Source organism: Castor canadensis, chromosome 2, assembly GCF_047511655.1.
Source record: "Castor canadensis chromosome 2, mCasCan1.hap1v2, whole genome shotgun sequence".
In the NCBI taxonomy this organism is placed as follows: Eukaryota; Metazoa; Chordata; class Mammalia; order Rodentia; family Castoridae; genus Castor; species Castor canadensis.
In genome coordinates this window covers 86,229,539-86,252,256 of record NC_133387.1, presented here as the reverse complement: position 1 = coordinate 86,252,256, position 22,718 = coordinate 86,229,539, and the positions used below count along the sequence as shown (strand labels likewise).

At 38.0% G+C, this 22,718-nt stretch overlaps 1 long non-coding RNA gene across 1 annotated transcript; it reads right to left on the bottom strand.

Moving 5' to 3' along the window:
• Window positions 1-514: 514 nt before the first annotated feature.
• LOC141420709 (uncharacterized) lies at window positions 515-4,044 on the bottom strand. The gene is made up of 2 exons (XR_012445246.1): window positions 752-4,044; window positions 515-646 (listed from the first exon to the last, which is right to left on the bottom strand). It is a non-coding gene; the product is annotated as an uncharacterized lncRNA (long non-coding RNA).
• Between the last annotated feature and the right edge of the window lie 18,674 nt (window positions 4,045-22,718).

The window sequence follows — 22,718 nt, the reverse complement described above, 5'->3', positions numbered from 1 at the left end:
TATCCAAGTTGTTTCTAACCAAGGTGTAAATCAGACTTCACACAGAGGAAGCCAGCAAATGACAGTGTTCAAAGTGGCTGTCCTCCCAGACCGCTTGCCACTTTTCCTTTAGTTTCACACATTTTTGGAGGCTTTGAGCCCTAAGAGCAGAGTAGAAAATTTACAGCTTCACAAACAAATACAGGCATATGACTTCCTTCCTCCGCAAAGGGTGTTTTAAAAGGATAGGCTAGGGAGAAAAAAAGTGCAAAAACTTGGAATTTGCAGGCTTTCTAGAGCACCCGGGAGATTTCCTGCACGCCCCTTTAACAAGGACTTTGCCTCGCAGTTGCTGCGGCCATATCAAGGGCACCGGGTGCCCTCCCCTCAGCTGCTGGGTTCTGAGGTTGCCTCTAAAAGACTCAAGTGGATGGAGAGGAACTTCAAAGTCGCCAGCTCTTTCTTTCATTTCCCGCTTGGCCTTATACTGTATCTTTTGTTTATTAGTGTAAGGCCACACAGCAAAACAGATGGCTGTTTTCCAAAAACTTTAATGTGTTAAAGTGTCATTTACATGCCACTGTCTTGATTTCAATATCTAAAAGCAGGGCTGGACCTGCTGGAAATCCCAGAGATTCCAATCTTCAAGGTGCTGGTTTTAATTCAGCTGAGAGAGAAGAGAACGATAAATTATAGCTAAACATCCCTAGCCTTCTCTAGGTCACAGAATAAATCAGTTAACAAGCAATGCATTTAGGAAACATTAATATACCTTTCAACAAGAAAAACATTTGTATCTTTTTAAGCTGTCCCAATCGATTAAATCAAAGGCGCTTAACACATTCTATTTCAAGGTCTCTCTTTTTCTGTTTTGGTCTCTGAGGAGCACAGTTAGCTTCTTGAAAAATGACAGCAATTGTAACTGAAATGACCTAAAGAGGGAGAAGAGAAAATAACATTTTATTGATATGTATAAAAAGGAAACAAGGGTCTCAATTAGGGACCGGGATAACTACAATATAAAATTCGTTTTCAAATGCTTTTTCACTTCCTCTGCACTTCCCCAAGGTACTCCCTAAAATCAGGGTGTCTTCAAACCAGGCTGAGTTGAGGTCTTGCTGTGACTCTGAAGTCTGCTCTGGGCTTCACCTTTGAAAGTTTACTTTTGGAGGCTATTCAGATGCGGTGGTGTTTTCCTCTGGGGCAATCAGATTCAAACCAATCAATATTTACTCAGTCTGAAAGGGTTGTTGAAAAGGCTGCTAACAACAAACTGCTTAGCTGCTCACCCCTGTTTAATCTCAGGTTCACCGAAAGTTCAAGAAGAGATGAATGCAGTGATGGGTCACTTTAGAATGAGTCCCCGCGGTTTATCTGAGCTCTCAGCTAAAGGCAATGATTATAGTTTCATCCCTCTTTGGGAAAGGGGGTGACTTTCCTATTATTCTTTTGCTAAACAATGTTTACTAGAAACTTGAAACACTTTCCTCTTCCCTTTTTTTTTGGAAACTTCCAGCTGCCCTTCCTCTAGTTTCCTACCACCCCACTAGTTTTTATTTGACTTAAATTACATCAAATATTTTAAAAACATTAGTTGACAGAAAAGATCAGATTTCAGATGCCACGAGCTATGAAATGAAACTCTTTGTGCCATTAGAGTTTATCTTTGTGAAAGCATAAGGCAAGATTGAATTGAAATCCATTCGTGTTTGAGTAGTATTGACAATCAGAGCCCCAATATCCATCTGAGATGGCTGTTCAGACAGGGGTGGAGGGGGAATTGACTTGTGAGAAGCACATACTTTGGGTAGAAAGTTAACTTTAAAATTTTATACCATGAATTACTGAGATATGAAAAAGGAAGACCCAAAGAAACCAGTGGGGAATGGTGGGTAGAAGATGCTGGACACTGAAGCTAATTGCTACAGCTCTTCAGAGGTCAAAGTTCATGTAATCACTGCATAAATGCATAGTAAATAGGAATTTATTAAGCTTTCCTGATGGCTGAGCACGTCTGTGAAAAATGGATACTGCTGTTTGTGTTTTTTCCTTAATAATTATCATTCTTGGAGTAGAAGCTGTATGTGCTTGATTCTGATTTATTGTTTTGAGACAAGCAACCATTCTGTTGTAAAAATTTTAGATCTGTGCATGGACAGAATCTTTTGTCTATATTGGATGAGATTCTTGCTCTTAGAAATGACCTGGCTTTTTCATTAAACACAGGAACACAAGTTAGCATGTCCACATCAGATAACCTACTCACTGGATGGCTAACTTTGGTGACTCTGTTGGAGGTAAGCCTACTTTGTGCCTGCCATTTCTGAGCACACACAAAACCTCTGCCTTAGAACTCCTTGTACCTAAATGACCAGAATTGAATGAGACCCATCAACCTAATGTCTTATGTTATGGATCAGGAAAAGGCACCCAGAGGTGTATTGATTTGAAGGACAGCACATTGCCAATAATCAATATTGACCTCCTAAATAAAAACCAGGGTTGCTTACAACCTGAATCCAGTGCACTTTTAAATTCTAAAAATCTGATTTAATTCTGCCCTCCCTTATTTATTTTATGGTTTATGGTGGATATTGCTTAGTTTTTTCTATTTCTGTTCTATTGGCCAGTCATCGGGAGTACTGAATCTTTGAAACAAACTTTGAGTTGAATGTTGCTACCATCTTGCTTGTATAAGAGACAACAGGCAAAATTACACACAACATACTTGTTTTGTTTTTAAACCTAGACTCAGGAAGAATAAATGAAAGTTTTCTACACCATTTGCTCTCCATTAAACTGGCAAGAGTTATCAGTAAAGGCTTTACAATGTAAGGAACATTTCAGGATACTAACCCTAAATCTGTTGGGTTTTTTTTGCCCCCCCCCCCCCCGTTTGCCTCCTTACTTGGACTTGTTCTGACCCGTATTTCTTAATTTTCCCCACATCTTACTCAAGTACCTAACACACATACATATCACCACCACCATTAACATAGTTTCCCTGGAACACAGCTTTCCACTTTCTCCTTTATCTCATCCCTATGAGGTCCTACTAATCTCAGCAGAACCTGTTGCTCAAAGGACATCAAGGGCTGGCAGCGCTTGAAGAGTTGAACTGGAAATCCTCAGTGTTAGTACCTTCTTTTTAATAACACCAGACAGTAAATATAGCTTACCTTCGATTGCAGAACTGCAAGCCAAGTTATCAATCAAGCAACTGCGTTTAATAGGGGTTAGCCCTGGAAGCTTTTGCTTTTTTGGGGGGGAGGGGACAGGGGAGGCACGACACCTGTAAACTCCAATTATGTCCTGGGAAATAACCAGGAAAGACTGCATTTTGAGCTTATTGGAAATAAAAGACCAATGTTTCTTTTTCGGCGTTTCCAGGCACAACTAAAACATGTATCTCCTTTTAAAAACAGCCTATTTTTATTCCTATTAAAAGCGTGTTGTTTTTTTTTTTTAAAGCTTCAATCACAAGGGTAATCTATGAAAATCAGGCTGTCTGATATTTTCATTTTAGGCTTGTGGTTAATTGGTTAGGAAAACAATATGCGACTGCTTGCAACACAAAATGAAAAATTATTGAACTTTTTTTCTTTTCAAATTGGGATTTTTTTTTTTTAACCGCGCTAGACATTTTACAAATTCTGACCTGCTTCATTTTAAAAGAGAAATCACCACACTACCATCAGGAGCGTACAGAAAGCAATGATTTAAAATGGCAGGGACTCCCCTCGCCTCCCTCCCGCAACCGGGCCGGAACGTCAGAAATGCGGTTCCGGTCAAATATGAACGGAGTTTTGCAAACGGGCCTTCTGTAGGACGCTCAGGGCTCCGCCGGAGCCCGGAGCCCGGATTCGGGCAGCGGCGGCCCGGCTGGTGCAAGTGTCCGAAGGGGATGAGAAAGAGCCGGTTTTCCTTCCTTCCTCGTCCGCCTTCTCCCTCCGCGTTCTTCCCCTAACGCCGCCGACCCTCTCTCGGCAGTTGGGGATCCCCGAGGAGAGCGGAGGGCGCAGCATCCGGGCACCTCCCGCGGCGTGCTGGCGTCTCGGCCCCGGCCGGGCGTGGCCCGCGCGGGGCCTGAAGGGAGCAGCATCCGGGTCCTTCCCCGGCGTCGCGCCTCCGGCAGGCTGGAGATCCCCGCCTTTGCCAGCCCGCACGTTCTGGCTGCTTGGGAGGACATGGAAAGTGTGCTGGGGGCACGTCCCCCGAGGCTGCGAAGAGCCCTGCTCTGTGTCAAGGGACAAGCAGGCCTCGTGGTGCCTCATTCTTTTCCCGCCAGCATGGCTCTGCTTTCCGGTGATGCCAAGGAGTGGCGCCTGACTTGAGCCGGGGAGCCACAAGGTCTACATCCGGGAAGAAGGATGGAGCATTTCTCAGGCGGAAGAGGCCCAGGTCCTAGGCGTATCCTCTTCCTTAGTCCATCTTCTTTTTTTTGGCAGCATTGGACTCAGGACCTCATCCTTGCGAGCATGCCACTCCCGCCAAGCCCCATCTTAAGATTTGAAGGGGGGGAAGGGGATTTCGCTTCCTGGTTGACCTTTCTGCAGATACCTTCGGAATGTTCTTAGTACTTCCCCTCGACTTTGTTGTAAAATAGTAGAGGAGACGGATACAGGTGGAAGTTTCCAAACATTGGATGTTCCAGGAATCATTCTTACCTTGCCCTTCCTCCAGTGCCCAAATCACTGCCTTTAAGGTTTTGCCTCAAGTCTTGCTTTTTCTAGAAAGTTTCCTGTACTACTTCCCATTTTTGCCCAGCCTCTCCTAACAACCCCACTTTTCACCCAGGAAACTTTGTTATAAAACTAGGCTATCCATGAATGGTTCCTCAAATGGCTTTTAAGCTCCTTGAGGGCAGGAACATGAAAGCTCAGTCCCTCGTAGTAGAAAGAGCTCTGGACCGGAATTCTGGACACCGTGTGCGTGTTACAATGTGATGTTTTGATTCATGTATACATTGGATAGTGATCAACTTGGTAATTAATTACCCTAACATCCATCACCTTAAACTTTTGCCATTTCTTTATCCTGAGTACTTTCAAATTCCTTTTTCTGTTTTGAGACATACAAGCATCATTGTTAATTATATTCACCCTGCTGTACCATAGAACACCAGTGCTTATTCTCCATATCAAACAGTAACATTGCACCTGTTACTGATTTTACTCTCTTTCCTCTCCCCCATTCTCCACAGCCCCTGGTAACTACTATTTTAGTCTCAACTTCTAAGAGATCACATTTTTTTAGATTCCACTTATCAGTGTAGTTACATGTGGACTCCTGTGTTTTTTCTTTCTCATTCATTGTAAGACTTGGACTTTTTTTTTTTTTCAGTGCTGGGGATTGAACCTAAGGCTTCACACACATGTGCTTTGACATTGAAATACATCCCAGCCTTCAGATTCATAAATTATAAAATAAGGTGACTGCTAGCGGGCTTTTAAGGTGTCCTCTAAAATTTATGTGGTTTTTCAGTATCCTGAAAATCTAAGTCAGGATTTCTGTAAGTCAAGCTCTATGCCAAATACTTTACAAATATTAACTCATGTAATTCTTACTCCAAGAAGCAGGTATTATTTTGATATTATAGATAAGGAAAAGAAGTGGTTCAAGATGTTAAGTTTCTCATCCACTGAATCCACAGCCCAAACTCTTACCCATTTTGTTGTAGCATTTTTCTACACGACAAGCCACAGGATTGGATATAAGTCTTACAAAGAGTTATCAGGTTATCATTTCTCTTTTGATTTAGGTTCTACTATAGTAGATAGTCACTCACTGGTAAAAAATTAGATGGATAGGGGCTGGTGGTAGAGTGGCTCAAGGGATAAGAGTGCCTGCCTAGCAAACATGAGGCCCTGAGTTCAAACACCAAAAAAACCCAAACACACACATACACACAAAACCCATGAGAAAAATTAGGTGAATAAACTGACCTTAATATCAGACATATACTATGGACATTCTTAGGAAAGAAAGCAAATGACAAATAACTTGAATGAAGATAAACCTAAAAGAAGTCAAATTCAACAATAAAGTCAAAGAGAGAACTAATTAATAAAAGGCTTTTTTTTTTTATATCTGACACTACTTGCAGGTACTATTTAAGGAAGAGAAAAACACTTCATAGGTTATGTTTGTGGCATGCCTAACATAGGGGAAAAATGGTAATATTCAATATGAAGTACAGCTGTTTTGTCCCTATGAAAGCTGTTGTCCATATGGTTGGAAGCGGGATTTTCCAGCCCTAGTTATCATTTGAATATTTTATATATGGCAGTACAGCCACAATTTATGTTTAAAGATAAAAGAATAATTTGTTTTCATCCCAAGGGATTATCCTCATAGTTTACAACTTAACACTCCTTGACTATTAATAACCAGAGAAAGCAGATTCAGTAAGAACGTGAAGTAATATAGTTATGAGGCCTAATGAGAACACTTTCACTCTTTAAGGGTGAAAGAGTTACACTATCTGAAGAGAAATCAGAGTATGAGAACCAATATTTAAAAGCTAGTCTTTGTCAGAACTGAATTGACAAGTCAGATTAGGAGTTGAACATACTGCTACTTGCTCCTACTTTTCTTTCATTAGTGAACAAGAATTTGACTTAATTACAGACATTGTAAATGACTGATATTATTTAGTTATACAAAGAGTCTAAGATGAAACATTGGAAGTCATCTAAATTGGTTTCTTCATTTTACAGCTGAAGAAATTAAGGCTCAAGGGTATTAGCAAGAGTGGAAAGAAAAATATATCTCCAATATAGACTTACACATATATAAAATGAGCAAAATTAATTCCACCCTAAATGTATTAATAACATTAACAATAAGTTGCTATAATAAGCATGGCAATTAGAGTAACTAAATACTAAAGATCTAAAAGTTATTAAGAATAAGCAGGTTTGAATAACCAGATTTTTTCAGGGGTTTTCTGTGCTGCTTATGTCTATGAACCCAACAGTAAGGGCAACAGATCCATCCTATTCCACGGGTAAAAGAAACTGACCCATTTTGTTTCTTCCATTTCAAAAAAATTTTATGTTGTTCGTCAGATGAGGCAGAGACAAATTGAAGAGAGCCTAGCCCCGTAAAATAGGGAGTGAGGCTTGGGATGTCGGTCAGTGATAAAGGACTTGCCTGATGTACTCAAGGCCCTGAGTTAATTCCCCAGCACTGAAAGAAAAAAAAAGGCAAGAGTAATAATATTAGGACTAATCTTTAATTACAGACATACAGTATGTTTATATTTTAGAAGCCTATTTTTAGTTATAAATCTATATATGAGTTATCTTTATTTTATAATATAAAAATACATAACTATACACATACATAGAAAAGAGTTTATTTTTCTGTGTGATTTTATTGCTGACAATTGAAAATCTCAAAATAATAATGAGTTACTTGCAATACTGACATGGTTCATACCATATTACAAAATCTCTATGATATTATTGTAGAATACAAGAAAACATACCAGTTTAGCCACCATACCCATGACGTTCCCAAAAATATAGCTGTTTTCTATGGTTTAGTCCCTACATAAACTTTTATTTGGAGGCAATTATCAAGTGCTCATGATTTTTAATTCTACTTTTTTTCACTTTAATGTATATTCTAGACATTTTCTGTGCTTGTGTGGCTTAATTTTATTTAATGATTAATTGAAACAGTGGATGTACCACTACTTACAACACTAGATATTTTTATTTCTTTTCTTATTTCTTTCTGATAGTATGGTGTCAGTATAAGGGTTTGGAGCAGGGACAGTTGTCTCCTCACCAGACTGACTCTGTGGTGACATTTAGATATGGCCAACAAGCTTTCCATTTTTCAAGCTTCCTAACAATTTTCTGAGATACCCACATGTTCCTGTTCCAAAAAACACCAATACTCAATTTCTTTTGCTTACAAGTAAGAATCCTGAGACATGTGCCATGCCAGATAATGGTGCTTTGAAAAGTTTTAGGGCCTGTGGGCTGTGGACTGGAATTGTGAGAGAGAAGTTGGACTGTATGAGTTAGAAAGTATCTATAGAAGATGGACCAGAGATCAGCTTCTTTAAATTTCATTTTTCTTTCCTTTCCCAGCTTTGGACTATTTTAATGAATACCCTCTTTGTTGTTAGGGATAAGCAAATACATTAAAAAAAAAAAAGCCAAAGATGATCCTTTTCTTTAACCACCAAGAAAACACAAATAGAACTTTGTGTTAGCGTTCTCAAGTTCCTGGGTTCCATCCTTAGCGCCACCACAAAAAAGAACAAAGTTAAAAAAAAGAAAATAGAAATGTATCTAATTGAGTGAGAGAATAGTATTTATTTCTTACTTTACAGCCTTTCTGTCTTATCAACTTGAGTATTCTTTTGGGGCTGATTTATTCTCTATATGTATTTATTCTTCTATATGTAAAAGAATAGCTAACACTTGATTTCTTGATTACATTAAACTAGGCACTGTATTAAGCACTTTGTATACATTGGCTCATTTAAATCCTCCCCACAATTCTTTGAGGTGTAATTCCCATTTTACATCAGAGGAAAGTGAGAATAAGAGGTAGAATATGGAAAAATCCACTTTTAAACTCAGTGGTCTGAACACTCATTCTTAAATAACGTAATGTACTCTTTCTCCTAACTGGTTTAACTGACCAGCTCATCCTTTCTCTTTTTCTCATACTCTTCTTTTTTGGCTTTTAATTTTATTTTCTTATCTGAGAATGACACGAAGGCATTTGTCGAGTCCCTGACTGAGCATCTATAATTGTGTGAGGTGAGTGGTTTGGTACCCTCAGCTGCAGGTGCCTTTGTTAAGCACCTATAGATTTTCTCTTCTGGCACTAGGAATTCCTCCTGGCTTCACCTCTTCCTGACCTCTACTAACTCCCTCCCCCCACTTGGAACTTCACTTTCCTCTTACTATAGTTTTTATCTTGCTTCCTCATATTTCAATTCTGTCTTATTATTTTGCTCCTTAATTAATTAAAACATTTATTTAGGGATGATGTAAAATTTTATAGATAGATGACACCATCTCTTATCAAAGAGTTTACAAATTACTGTAGAAAAAAACTTATTACCTAATTTGTTATATTACATTATTTTGTAACGTTTTTATTAAAATTTAATTAGATATTTAAACTTCTAGGATTTTATTACAAAAATCCTATAGAGAATTGGAAGTCTTAATCCTTTCTCCCCCAAAGTGTAAATTAAGAAGCTGTTAGTTCTGGTTGGGGTAGTATAATAAACATGTGATTTGGTTCAACTGCTGAGGTTTTATGATGGCATTAACCTAAGAAAACAAGATGTTTGGGAGATGTTAGCATAAATTTCACGCCCCAAGGGTTGGAGGTGCGGCTCAGTGGTAGAGTGCTTGCTTAGCATGCTAGAGGCCCTGGGTTAGATCCCCAGCACTGTAAACATAAAATAAAATAATAAAATAAAATAAATAAAATACAAAATAAAAAAAACTGTTTCTGGAAATCAAGGGAAAAGAAAGTGAAGAGAATAAAAATTTTAGAAACTTGGGACTGGGGATGGAACCTAGGACCTCACACACTAGCTCCACCACTAAGCTACACCCCAAGATCTCTCCTTCTCTCTCTCTCCTTCTCTCATTTGTTTTCAGAAAGGGCATAGTTATTTCTTGCCCCAGAGCCTTTGTTAACTGGGAATGGATTCCCTCTCCCCATTTTTTCTTAAGACTTTGAGGCCTTAAACTAAATGATGCTTTTTCAGGGAGGCCTTACTGGACTACTCTGCTCAAAATGGATCCCTCTCTGTTACTGCTATTTTCTACTTTCTCTCTCTCTCATTTGATTATTTATTTTTTGGTGGCATTGGGTTTTGAATTCATGGCCTTGAGCTTGCTAGGGAGGGACTCCATCACTTGAGTCATGCCCCTGCCCTATGTTCTGCTTCTCTTTCCACATACTTTGTTTCTTTTGCATAACTATTACAGCTTGAAAATGTTCTACATTTTGTTTGTTACTTTCTCCTTTGAGACTATAAGAAACCTAGGTCCTTGGAGCTTTTCTGTGTGGTCACCACTTTATGTTTCCCAGCATACAATTCCTGTCAAATAGAAGGGCCCAATAGCCATTGAGTGAATGTTTATATCCAGCTAGCTGCTGTAACAGAGAGACTTTAAAATAATGTGATTTATTTGCAGCTGAAGTTTAATTCTCTTGCATGTAAGATTACAAAGGAATGTAAGAGCCCAGACTGGTGGTGTGCCTTAGTACCAGGAGGTCATTTAGAATCTGGGTTTCCTTCATTGCACTGTAGGTCTTGTCTACATGGCTGAAACTATATTACTTCCACATCCTCATTCTACTTCTTAGGAAGAGAAAGGGAGCAAAAGTGTATGGCAAACAATTTCTTATAAAGTAAGTGACTTGTAAGTTGCATGTTATATTCTGATAAACTTAGTCACATAACCAGATGTAGCTATAAAGGATACTAGAAACACCTTCTCTGGATTGGTGGCCATGAGCCAATCTAAAATGCCATTGGGGCTAATTAATTTGGTGTTGGATAAATTTTGTTGAAAGAATGGTCATTCTTACATTATCAGAATTTGGCATAAAATAAGGGTTTGAAAGCTGTATTCTAGAAATCCAGGAAATTTGAACGTGACACAAAACATTAGAGACTGACTAAAAGAACATCAAATATTCTTGGTGATGTAACCTGCTCATCTGCACATTTTGATCTGGAGGATTAGGCCAAGAAATTGTGCAAGGGAGGTTTAGGGTAGCTTTGGGTCTGGGGACACACCTGGTTTTGTTAGAACTTGGGAACAGTGGAAGGGGAGTTTTCTGCCTTCAGCGAGCTTCCAGAAATATGCTGTCAACTGCAACAGTCAGGTAAGACCTCCCTCTAATCCTTGCCTAGTTGGAAGGGAGCAATTTTGAGATAAGAATATTATTTGGTTCCAAACCCTTGTTATCCTAAATTTGACACCAACAAAGACTGAAATTCTAAAGGTAAAATCAGGGCAAAACCAAATCGTAACTATTTTTAAAGATATGGATGCATCTAAAACAAAAATAACTTTTTGAGAAGTGTAGGGTGAGCATGGAGTTGTATGAAAATGTTTGCACCTGTCCTCCCCTGTAAGACTTGTCATCAGCTGGCTTCTCTATGTGATTGAAGATGAGAGGAAGGGGCCCAGCTGTTGCCATCACCTTTGTTGTTTGTGGCTGCATTAGCCTCTGCTGTCTTAAATCCTCTCCACACATAGAAGGTAATCACCCCCCTCTCATTTCCTCTTATATTTAGCCGAAAGTTTGAGAGAGATCCTTTCTTTGCCTGTGGGCTGTCAAACTCCTTCAGGCTGAGCTCACAGGGCTATCTCTATGAAACCTTCTCTGACTCTTCCCAGAAGCAATTCCCTGCTTGGCTCTCCTTTAGCATTTTCTACTTGTCAGAGCACTTCTTATGTTTGGACTTCCCATTGTTTTAACCTGTTTGTGACTATTCTTTATAAAACTGTTCAAGGATAGAGGCCATATCTTATTAATCATTGTTTCTCTCTGCCTTGCATAATCCCTGACACATGGTAGGCACTGGAAAAGTTTGATGAATACAGGAATGAATAAGTAAAAGAGTAAAAGCTCATTTGGGTTCTTTCTGTAGCCTCTAAGCTATTCTAATGTGGCTCCTGACCCCCCAAGGCTAGGAATGCAAAGTGTGATTTCAAGTTCTTCCTTGTTTCTGAAGTATTTTCACTTGCTTACTTCAGTTAAATTGAAGTTCACAATTCCTTAAAGACAAGAAATCTGCTGACTTTACTTTTCATTACATAATAAGGGGTAAAATGACTTAAAATGTAAATGTTTCTTGAATTAACATATGGACTAAAGCTTATTGAAACTAAAGTGTAACCAATCAGTCAATCAAAAAGTGTAAATAACTGATACTCAAGCCTTTTCTGTTTTGACAGGGGGTGGAGGTCAGAGAGAAGTTGGTGTTTGGGCCTTCCTAGGGGCAGGAGGGGATAGGGGTTCAAAAGGTCATCTGGATAGCTACAAAACATAGAAAAGGAAACTTGAAGACACTGATTTTGCATTTTCTTAATTTCTCAAATTCAGAGAGGTAACCAAATTTAGAGTGCAACTGCTCATGTTTGTAGTTTTGTGAAAACGTTGTTGGGAACAGAACAGCTCATGAACGGTGTTTTGTCCCAGTGTGCACTTCAAAAAGTTGCTTCATTACAGAGGAATTACATTTTCAGAGGAATTAAATCAAGATCTTACAATCTAGATTGTACCTTAAAATATCTCTCCCAATAGTAGAACAGTTTGAGTACTTTGCATGACTATTGGAGATGGTCCCAGAAAGAGGTTTGAGGTTCCCTAAGTGGGGGCTATCAGAATATACAATTTATGGTAAATTGCTGTTATCAAAGGATCTTTGATATGTCACGTTATTCAGGGAAAGCTATTTAAATGGCTCAAGTCACATTGTAGGCTTCTGGTTGGTTTTCTTAATATATTTGTAAGAGGGGAGCCAATATGTGCAGAGGCCTGTGCTACCCAACAGGTTAAAAACATGCTGCTTATGTAGTGTAAAATGATTAGTTTACTTTTTTTTGTTTTTTTAATCTACCTTCAATTAGAATTAGAGCCTGAAAGTCAGATGTCCTAGGTTTTTGTTTCTTCCTACAACTTTCACCTCTCTGTACTGAGGTGATACTGTGTGAACCTCAGAGCCCATTCCAGATTTATCACTTTCTAATTTTCATTCAATAGCCACAGTTAAAGCATTTCACATAACAAACCAGTAGCAGAATTTGGAGAGGAACGCATGTCTTACAAGCCATTTAACCTCTATTTTTTTTTAACTTAAATTCTTAAAAAACATACATAGTATTGTAAGCACATAAAGAGCCCAGTGCCCTAGTTTTAAGTGTATGGATTGTTGAATTTTTTTTTTTTTTTTTTTGCATTACTGGGGTGTTGGACATTTTTAAATTGGGCATCAAATTACAATTAGCCTCAGTAAGATCCAGTTTTTTAAAATTTACTTATTTATTGCAGTGCTGGGATTGAACCCAGGGCCTCACGAATGCTAGCAAAGTGCTCTACAATTGAGCATACCCCAGCCCTAGATCCAGTCTTTATATTTATTTATTTTAATTAAATTTGTTTTACTCATGGTGCTGGGGTTCCAACCCCAGACTTTGTACATGCTACGCAATCACTCTACCACTGAGCTATATATCCCCAGGCCTAGATTCAGTCTTTGTAAGTGGGTTGAATTGGTCTTCAAACAGTTATGTAACCACCACCAGTCAAAATATGGACCATTTCCATTGCCCCAAAGGTTGTCTTGTGCCCTTTTGTTATAAATATCTTCCTTCTACCCAAAGCTACTAGAAACTACTAGTTTTCTCTCCTTATAGTTTTGCTATTCTTAAAATGTCATGTAAGTGAAATTATACTGTATATATACTTTTGTGTCTGAATTTTCTTTTCTCTGAACCTAATTTTTTTTTGTACTCTGAACCTAATGTAGAGTATAATGGAGTTTTTATTTGTACCTAAGAATCACTATGCATTTCCAATTATTTCTGGCCCTCTACAAATACATGAATCAGATTAAAAAATAGTCAGACAGACTTGAATTAAATGTATATTCCCATAATGGTGATTATCCTTTTTTCTTGGCTTGACATTATTATAGCAAGCTAAAATAATAGGAGATAAGTAGCTATTATAAATGAACCATTAAAAGCAACAGTAAGCCAAAGTTATCATTGATCTCTCCCTGTCTCTTACTTTATAAAAACTAATGTAGCGAATTGCTATGGAGTTACCTACGTTAGTAATAAATCTGTTGTGTCAAGGCAGTGGCCTGATGTTTTCTTTTACATTAATTTATAGTCTATCGATTTAATCTTCTGAATATCTCACCTTATTGGCATAGCATAAAACCATTTCTTAATCAGGATGGAACCACCTGGCAGATTTTTCTTTCTTTTTTTTTTTTGAGAGAAGGTCTCAGTATGTAGCCCAGGGTGGCCTCAAACTTGAGCTCCTTGTGCCTTATTATCTCAAGTGTTGGGATAACAGGTAAGTACCACTATGTCTGGTTCTGACAGAATATTTTTATTGAAGATTTCCACTTGATCAATAGCCCAATAAACATGACTTTATTTTCAATGACAGTTTCAAGTTGAAAAGACCAAGAAAGGAAAGGCTTTGATTTATCATTTATTTGGATAATTGATTTATAGATGCATTGAGAAATCTAGGGTTTGTTTTTTATTCTATTTGCAGAAGAGCAAGAGTTCTGGATACATTTTAAGATATTAGTTTCTTTTTTTTAGTGAATCATAAAGTAGAATGTAGAAAATGAACTCAAGTAGCAGACACTTTAATGTGACTACATGAAATATTGATGCTCCTTTCTTCCCTCAACTTCTGGAAGAGAAATCTAGTACTTCATGTTCTTCCAGCCAGTATATGGCACCTTTCCACTTAGCTACACATGCCAGGATGCCGGGCGCCACCCACCACAGGAATAGAGTTTCTGGCTTCCTCTTACTGCCAGATTTAAATTTCTGGCAATGACCAACTGTTACCATAGACCTATGGTATCTTTTGTCCCAGCTGCACAATTCTTGAACCTACTGTAAGCTTCTGAGATATTTTTCATTCATTTCAGGGAAAAAATGTAATGAGTACCTTAAAATATCACTAAGAAAAAAAATACAATAGAAATAAAACACATATTTAATCTGGGATGGTGCTTTTCTCTATTTTTGTTTACTTGCCTCCTTATTCACGTGTTTGTTGCTTTTCTTTAGATGTCACAGTTCTAACCCAGGTAGGCTAAAAAAATAAGTAAACAAAACCAGTCCATGCATCACTGTCATATCAAGCATAACTCAACTTGGAAGGAAGCAATTTGAGAATGCCTAACCTATTACTATTATTTTTTTTTCTTCACCTAATGCACATAACCATACAGAATATGGAAGAACACCTAATACTCACCCCTTGAAGAGAAAGCAGTGATTTTTTATGGCCCTCATAACTCATGCCATCAATTTCATCTGTGATAGGTCCATGTCAAAATCCAACTAATTAAATGGAATGACAATCCTGCTAAATGTGTTCATGCCATCACACTGGCAATAAAGCATGCACAAATTTACAATTAAGGCTTGTCTTTCTCCTTAGCTATAGAGAATTGCGACCAACATTAAGTTGCACAGCCATAGGGATCCAAAAGAGTATTCATCAAAATAAAAACACCAGGTGGATTCTGTCAGGATTATGATGCCTTCTTATGGAATTAGTCTTTTTCACTGCACATTTTTGACCAAATAATAATTACCTTTGCACCGCGAGAGGCAGATCAGCTAGTTTCAACCTGCTTTATCACACCCATTCTTTTTAAATTTGCAAGGCAGCATAGAACTGTAACTGTTTATTTAGATAAAAGTGTATTAGTTCCAGTTCTTAGCTTTCAAAGGGCAACAGGCTTTCAAATACAGTACACTGAGCTTTTAATATAGTCACTCTGGTGCTACAAAACACACCATTAAAGATGCATATGGATGGTATGGTTAATTTCCTAAATTATCACTAGAATCATCAATGTAACAGAGAGAAAGGAGACTTGAAGCCTAACCCAACAGTGAACTGACAGCCATCTTTAACCACCATGACCTAAGAATGACCCTGAGCTCTGCTGGGTGCGGGAGAGAGGTTTGTTGCAGAGCACAGGAATTAGGTATCTAACAAGGCTGGAGGCTCTCAGAGTGCAGCAACTGCAGAATCACTTACAACGTCTGCCATAGCATGGTGACAAACAGTGATGCAAGCTCCATGTTTTTTATTATATATTTTGAAATGAACAGTTATGTTTAGTGTTTATCCACTTCCTGCTTTGTAATGTTTTAACATTAATAGAAGAATTTAATTTTTAAATATTTGAAATACTCTAATTTGACTATAATTTCAATTATTGATATTGTGTGTAAGTACATTTTGCACACACACAAGCGTGTATACATATCAAGAATTAATTTATGGCAATAGATTTGGAAGTGCTTAAAATGACATGTGGCATTTTATGATAAAATGTGCCTTTTGCCTTGTTTTTGGTAACTCTTTGTCCCTAAGGGGTGTTTGTATTTTAAATTTTTTGCTTACTTAAATCTTTGTAACTGGGCCAATAATGATAGTTTAGGGGGAAAGTGCATCTATTGAGCTGCAGAATATAGATTTGGATTTGTTGCCATGGTACCTTGTCACAGAACTGCTATATGAAACAGCACATTTTATTTTTATTAAACAATTTTATTTTGGTGCTGGGGATTGAACCCAGGGCCTTGCTCATGCTAAGCAGGCACTCTACTACTGAAGTGTACCCCGCGCCCCTGAAACAGTTATTTTAGTAAAGCAGAGTTGTAACATTTGGAGGAACTAAGCAATAGGACTACACATTACCTCATTAGCTTTCAGTGACTAAAGTGGAGAGTTTTGGGGTTGTTTTCTCTTTTCCTAAGATTTTGGATATATTCACCTTGAGAAAAGATAGAGATCAAATTATTTACACTACAAGGATATACATAATAACAAAATGTTTACATATCAGTTGGTGAACATGCAAATAGATTATTCCTGTCCAGTCTTCTCCAAGCATAAAATTCATTTAAAAATTATTCACAAACAATAACTATAACAATCCTCTGTTCTTCAAGTCTCTCTGACTTTTAGTTTTTGCAAGGTCACTGCAGTTTGCAGGTTGATCCTGCATTTGGAATTTGTTGATTACTTGGGAAGTTGCATTGTCAGCACCATGGGAACTAGACACGCAGGTCTTTTGGGAATGTATGAATCCAAAACACAGGACAGAGCTGGAGCTCCCCCTCTGACTCTGTTGGGAGAAACAAAAGATCCTTTCCTCATGTTTGCAGCATTGAAATATGATAAGTGTTTTGAATCAAATCCTTATAAATACCAAATTTTAGCTGAATCACCTTCCTTTTGGGGCCATTAGAAGTTGTCAACTTCGGCTGCCATATTTACTTTCAAGCCCATTCTTTTTCCAGGATAGTATTTCATGTTTTTCATCACATGCTGTGCTTTTAATGAAAGAAGTAGATATGATCTGCATATTCTAATTGGTGATGCTTTCTAATAATCTTCTAATTTGAGTTTCAATGACTGTTCCCTGAAAGGTGCGGTGGAATCTGTGGTTAAAGGAAGCGTATTGCCTCCCTAGCTCCGTGACAAATGAGGATTTTAATCTGATTCATAACCTTTTATAAACAGCTCCATCTTGACCAGACCTCTGTATTTGGTGACCTATTCAATTCATTAATGTTCCACATTGGGCCTAAGTGCCTACAATGAGGAAATGACAACAAGGAGTATCAGTCACCTCATTAACTTGACTAACTCTGCTAAATGAATGGTTGGGCATTATGGGAGGCTTGCCCATGGAAACCTGTCTACCCAAGGGCAATAACAGTTTTACTATGGGCTGCTGCAGAGATTTATTTGCTCTGCCACTTGGTCACTTAGAAACCACCCCAGTGCTTTTTTCCTTTATAACTACTATTTTTTGTGTGTGCCCAAATGTTACCTCCCTGTAAATGAAATTCATCTTTGGTTTGACTTGTTTATCATCTATCTTCCAAATGTTTTGGTAATAGAATGCTTTCAGTTTTAGTTTCAGGAAGCAGAAATCATCCTAGTTCATAAGAAGAATGATTTTAATATTGGGAATTAAATACTTATAAAATTGTAGTAATTACAAGTTTGGGAGTGACTCCCAAAACAATACTGTTGAATTCTCCTGAAATTTTAGCTGCCACTCTATCAAGAAGGGGGAGACCCAGGAGGGTGCCATGGAGGTTTAGAATTCAAGAGAACATCACAATAGCCTCACAAAACTAGTGACTAGACCCTAGAACTCTGCTGCAGAAAAGCCTAGTATTTCTCCTCTCCAACCATGTTTGCCACTGGTGACAGAGAAGGCAGCAGGATGTTTGCCTCCCTCCCTACTCTCTACATGATCTTACATGATTGCATCAAATTGGTGGGTCCTGATTCCTGAACTGTTGATGTAAAGGCACATAGGGAAATAAGGTTTTTAGCTTTCTAGCTTCTACAGTACTGGAAGGCACACGAGAAAGACATTGGAATAGATGCTGAATGCCAATTTGCCATTTCCACCTCACAACCTTAAGAAGCAAAAGAGTATAATAGGGCTGACAAAGTGCCTCAAGTGGTGAGAAAGTCTGCCTAGCAAGCATGAGGTTCAAACCTCAGTACCTCCAAAAAATAAAACAAAACCCCAGAAGTTTAGCAGGGCACTGGTGGCTCACACCTGTGATCCTAGCTACTCAGGAGGCAGAGATGAGGAGGATCATGGTTCAAAGTCAACCTGGGCAAATAGTTTTCAAGACCCTGTCTTGAAAAAAAATCAACACAAAACCGGGCTGACAGAGTAGCTTAAGTGGTAGAGCGTCAAGCATGAAGTCCTGAGTCCAAACACCAGTGCTGAAAAAAAAAAGAAAAGGAGTATAAAATAAGAAATCCATTAGTTCTATTTCTCCTCCTGATACCCTTACATTTTTTCATTTAGATGGGTGAACTTTTTAAAGTAGTAGAAATAAATGATGATTTTCTAATTTTTTTTTCTGTTTGTTGAAATAGCTTGGCACCTCCACAGCCCTTTCCCAGTATTGATTGTGATTTAATAACTAAGTTCTCAGAGATTCTGTTTCCTTTCATCTTTTGTTCCAGCCAGTTGCTCATGATTTCTCCTTTGGCTCCTATTTATTTCTGTCTCACTCTGTGCACATTCCCCTTACGTTGTTATTTTAGTGGGATGTGTGGCTTCATCTTTCTTTCTGGAAACCATCTCTGGAATCTTCCTTGTTTCTAGGCTTAGCAATCATAGGAAGTATTTCTTCCCTTTGTTTTTTACAATACCAATCTGGGTATGTCCTATCATCCAGGAAGGAGTTAAGCTGTGAATAGTTATGTTACTGCAATGCTCTTACAATGTTTTGTTATAAACATTTCAAACAGAGCTAGATATGTCAATTGAACAAACTGAAGCATTTAGGGACCACATTTATTTTCCATTGCTGAGCTGCCTGATCTTGCTGGAATCAGCACTTAGCACAGTCACAGAGTAGGCATCCAATATTGATTGAATTAATCACAGAATTTAATAGCCACAAGCCACATTTCCAGAACTCATTCATATATTTTGATAAGTAAGAATTATGCTTTGAGTTTATACATCTTCTTTTGGAGTTTAAAAAAAAAACCTTCAAAAGCGCTATGTTTTCAAGTTATGTGACTATACAGAGTGGCTTAATTATAAAAGGGAGCAATTAAGATATTGATCAGTCAGAGTCCTTCAGGTAATTTATTGGTCACATAACTGAAAGGCTAGGGTCAGTCTTCAAAGGAAGCTGGTCAGGGCTCATGTGATATCATTAGAATCTGTCTTCTTTCTTTATTATTTTTGGTGGTACTGGGGTTTGAACTCAGGGCCTCACGCTTGCTAGGCAGGTGCTCTAACACTTGAGCCACTCCACCAGCCCCAAACTGTCAAAGATTATATGGCTACCTTCTGCTACATTTGGTCCACATTTCAGGTTATGTGTGATGTCTTCAAATAACTATAAAAATACATCAACCTAATACCAAATCCAGTGGGAAAGAGAGTCCACTTCCCTTTAGCACAAACGTAAGTCCAATATCCGAACTTCCTTATCTCTGGTTGGTCTGGCTAAGGTCATGTGCCCACTTATAACCCAATCCATGACTGGGGGTATGGGGAGGAATTAGATGCTCTGATTGACTTATACTTTTCTTTTTGGTGGGACTGGGGTTTGAACTCAGGGCTTCTTGCTTGCAAAGTAGGCACTCTACTGCTTGAGCCACACCTCCAGTCTATTTTGCTGTGGTTGTTTTTGGAGATGGGGTCTTGAAAACTATTTGCCTGGGTTGGTCTCCAACAGCAATCCTCTAGATCTCAGCACCCCCAAGTAGCTAAGATTACAGGTGTGAGTCACTGGTACCCAACTTGATTGATTTATTCTTTATGCTAAACTCCATGCTCAAACCCAAAGATAGATTCTCATAGGTTGAGAATGGATCCATTGTAGATTCACAAATGGAAATTTAGGAATTGTTATCACAGTATTACAAGGAACTTATCATCCCCAATAGATAAGCCTTTGAACAAAACGGAGCACAAAGTGCCATAAAAGGAATATAGGAATTCTGAAGAGATTTGTTACTCCCAAATTCTGGGATATGAAATGGTTGTATGAAGAGATGGCAGTTGAAATAAGCTGGGGAGTGTGCATTGGACTTGGACTTGCAGAAACGGGCAGGAAAGAAAATAGAAGCCCTATAAGCTTAGAAACCGTATGGTGTTTGGAAAAGAGCAATAGGGAGACTGTTGCCTGGCCTTCAAATATAGAACAAGCTGGGCACTGGTGGCTTACACCTGTAATCCTAGCTACTTGAGAGGCTATATGATGGGAGAATTGTGGTTTGAGGTCAGCCTGGGCAAATAGTTCAAAGACCCCATCTCCAAAATAACCAGAGCAAAATGAACTGGAGGTGTGGCTCAAGTAGTAGAGAGCCTCCTTTGCAAGAGAGAAGACCTGAGTTCAAGCCCCAATCCCACCAAAAAAAGAAAAACAGATGTAGAACAAATAAGTGGTATTGCTGCTTGATTATCAACCTGTATCTTTTATACTTACGGATTGTGTATAACATATGTAGTAATGTTGCAAAAAGGACAAAAATTATATGTTGACCATTCTGATGCCACATGTAATCAACATTTTGTGAATCTGTTGAAGTTTTACTTCTGTAAATCCAAGACTTAGGGAGAACAAGTGCAAGATATTGTTTCCATCATTATTTAATATGAGTGGGTTTAATTCATAACCTTTGAACCCCATCTTCATATGGAAAATACATGGAAAGTATAAAAAAAGGGAACAAGTCTGCAGAATGATATTTCTAAATCACCCAACCTGATACCATTTTTTGGGGTGCCTCAATAGCATTACATTGCTTTTAAGGTAAAATTTGAGTTCTACCTCATAATTTACGAGGCTCTCTATGATCATTTTTCCAAGATTCATGTGTGACCAAAGACACACATTCTATAATATAATATAAGCCACTCAAAAAAACTCAGTTGAATGTTAGGCAGTAATAGCTGTCACATGATAATATGTTTATTCTATTATGTTTTGTTGATATTTTCCATTTCACAATGAGCCATTTAGCTCAAACTTCCTTAATAAAACAGATCAATTCTTTAAATATTCTCTGTAAAGTGAATTTCTGTATTTTAAGTATTTTCCACACTAAATTTCATTATAGAATTAGAAATTGATCTTTCTGTAAGGACCATTGACCTTAAGAGAAAAAATTTTAAACTTTTAATTATCTTATGTTGAAAGGAAATGAAAATATGTTAACCTAATATGTACTTAATATATAAACCTATTTATTCATTTGTAACGATTTAAACTTTTTTCTTTTGCATTGCAGGGGATTGAAACCAGGGACTGTGCTCCACCATTAAGCTATGTTCCATTCCTAAATTTAAAGTAGTTAGGATGTTTTTTTTTTTTTTTTGGTGGTGGTAGTACTGGGACTTGAATTCAAGGCTTTGCCCTTGGTTGGCAGGCACTCTGATACTTGAGCCCTTGTACTCCAGCCCTTATACTTTTAATACAAAGAAATAAAGGTAAAACTAGAAAGATGGCAATGACATGCTTGAATGTGATACAACAAGAAGAGTAGTCTTCATATTTTGTGACTTACCCCACCCCCCACCACCAAGACTCCATCATTTGAGTCTTGGCATTTGGTTTTCACATTCTGTTTCCTGGTACCCTTTAGGATCTGCTAAGTTTAGAAATCAAGTTGATGAGTAAGAGAGAGGAGAGAGAGTAGCATACAGACAAAAGGCAACGCACTGATTTAAAAATCAACAGTAACTCACACAAAGGCCCAGGAAACTGTACATTTCCTGGCACCGATTCAAAGGGAAAGAGAACAAGAAAGTGATGTCACAAATATGTTGCTGAAACACAGGTCATAGTATCCTACCTTGTCAGGGGTCTGCCGGCATGGTGCTTTCATCCATCCATTTATTTTTTTTTTTTTTTTTTTTTTGTCTTTTTCGGTGCTGGGATCGAACCCAGGGCCTCAGGCATGCTAGGCAAGCGCTGTACCACCGAGCTACATCCCAGCCCTCATCCATCCATTTAAATTCTTATTCAACATTTATTTAAAAAGTATTTATGAATATCTATTTCATGCAAGGCACAATGGTAAGAACTGTAGATATAATGGCAAAAGAGCTGAAGTTCTGCCTTGCTTAGAATTTACAGTCTAATGTGGGGCTAGGTAGGAACACATAATAAATAGTAGACAATAATAAAGTTAATTTCTGAAAGAAGGGAGTTCCATGAAAGAAATAAGATAATGGGAGATGACACAGATTAGGATGAGTAGTTATTTTATTTTTTAATTAATTAATTACTTTTCTGTTTTTTTGAGGCAATGTCCAACTGTGTAGCCCAGGTTGGCCTTGAATTCATGATCTTCCTACCTCTGCCTCCAGAGTGCTGGGATTATAGGTATGCACTTCCATCCCTAGCTGGAAATGTTTATTTTCATATATGTTGATCAGGAAAGGTCTT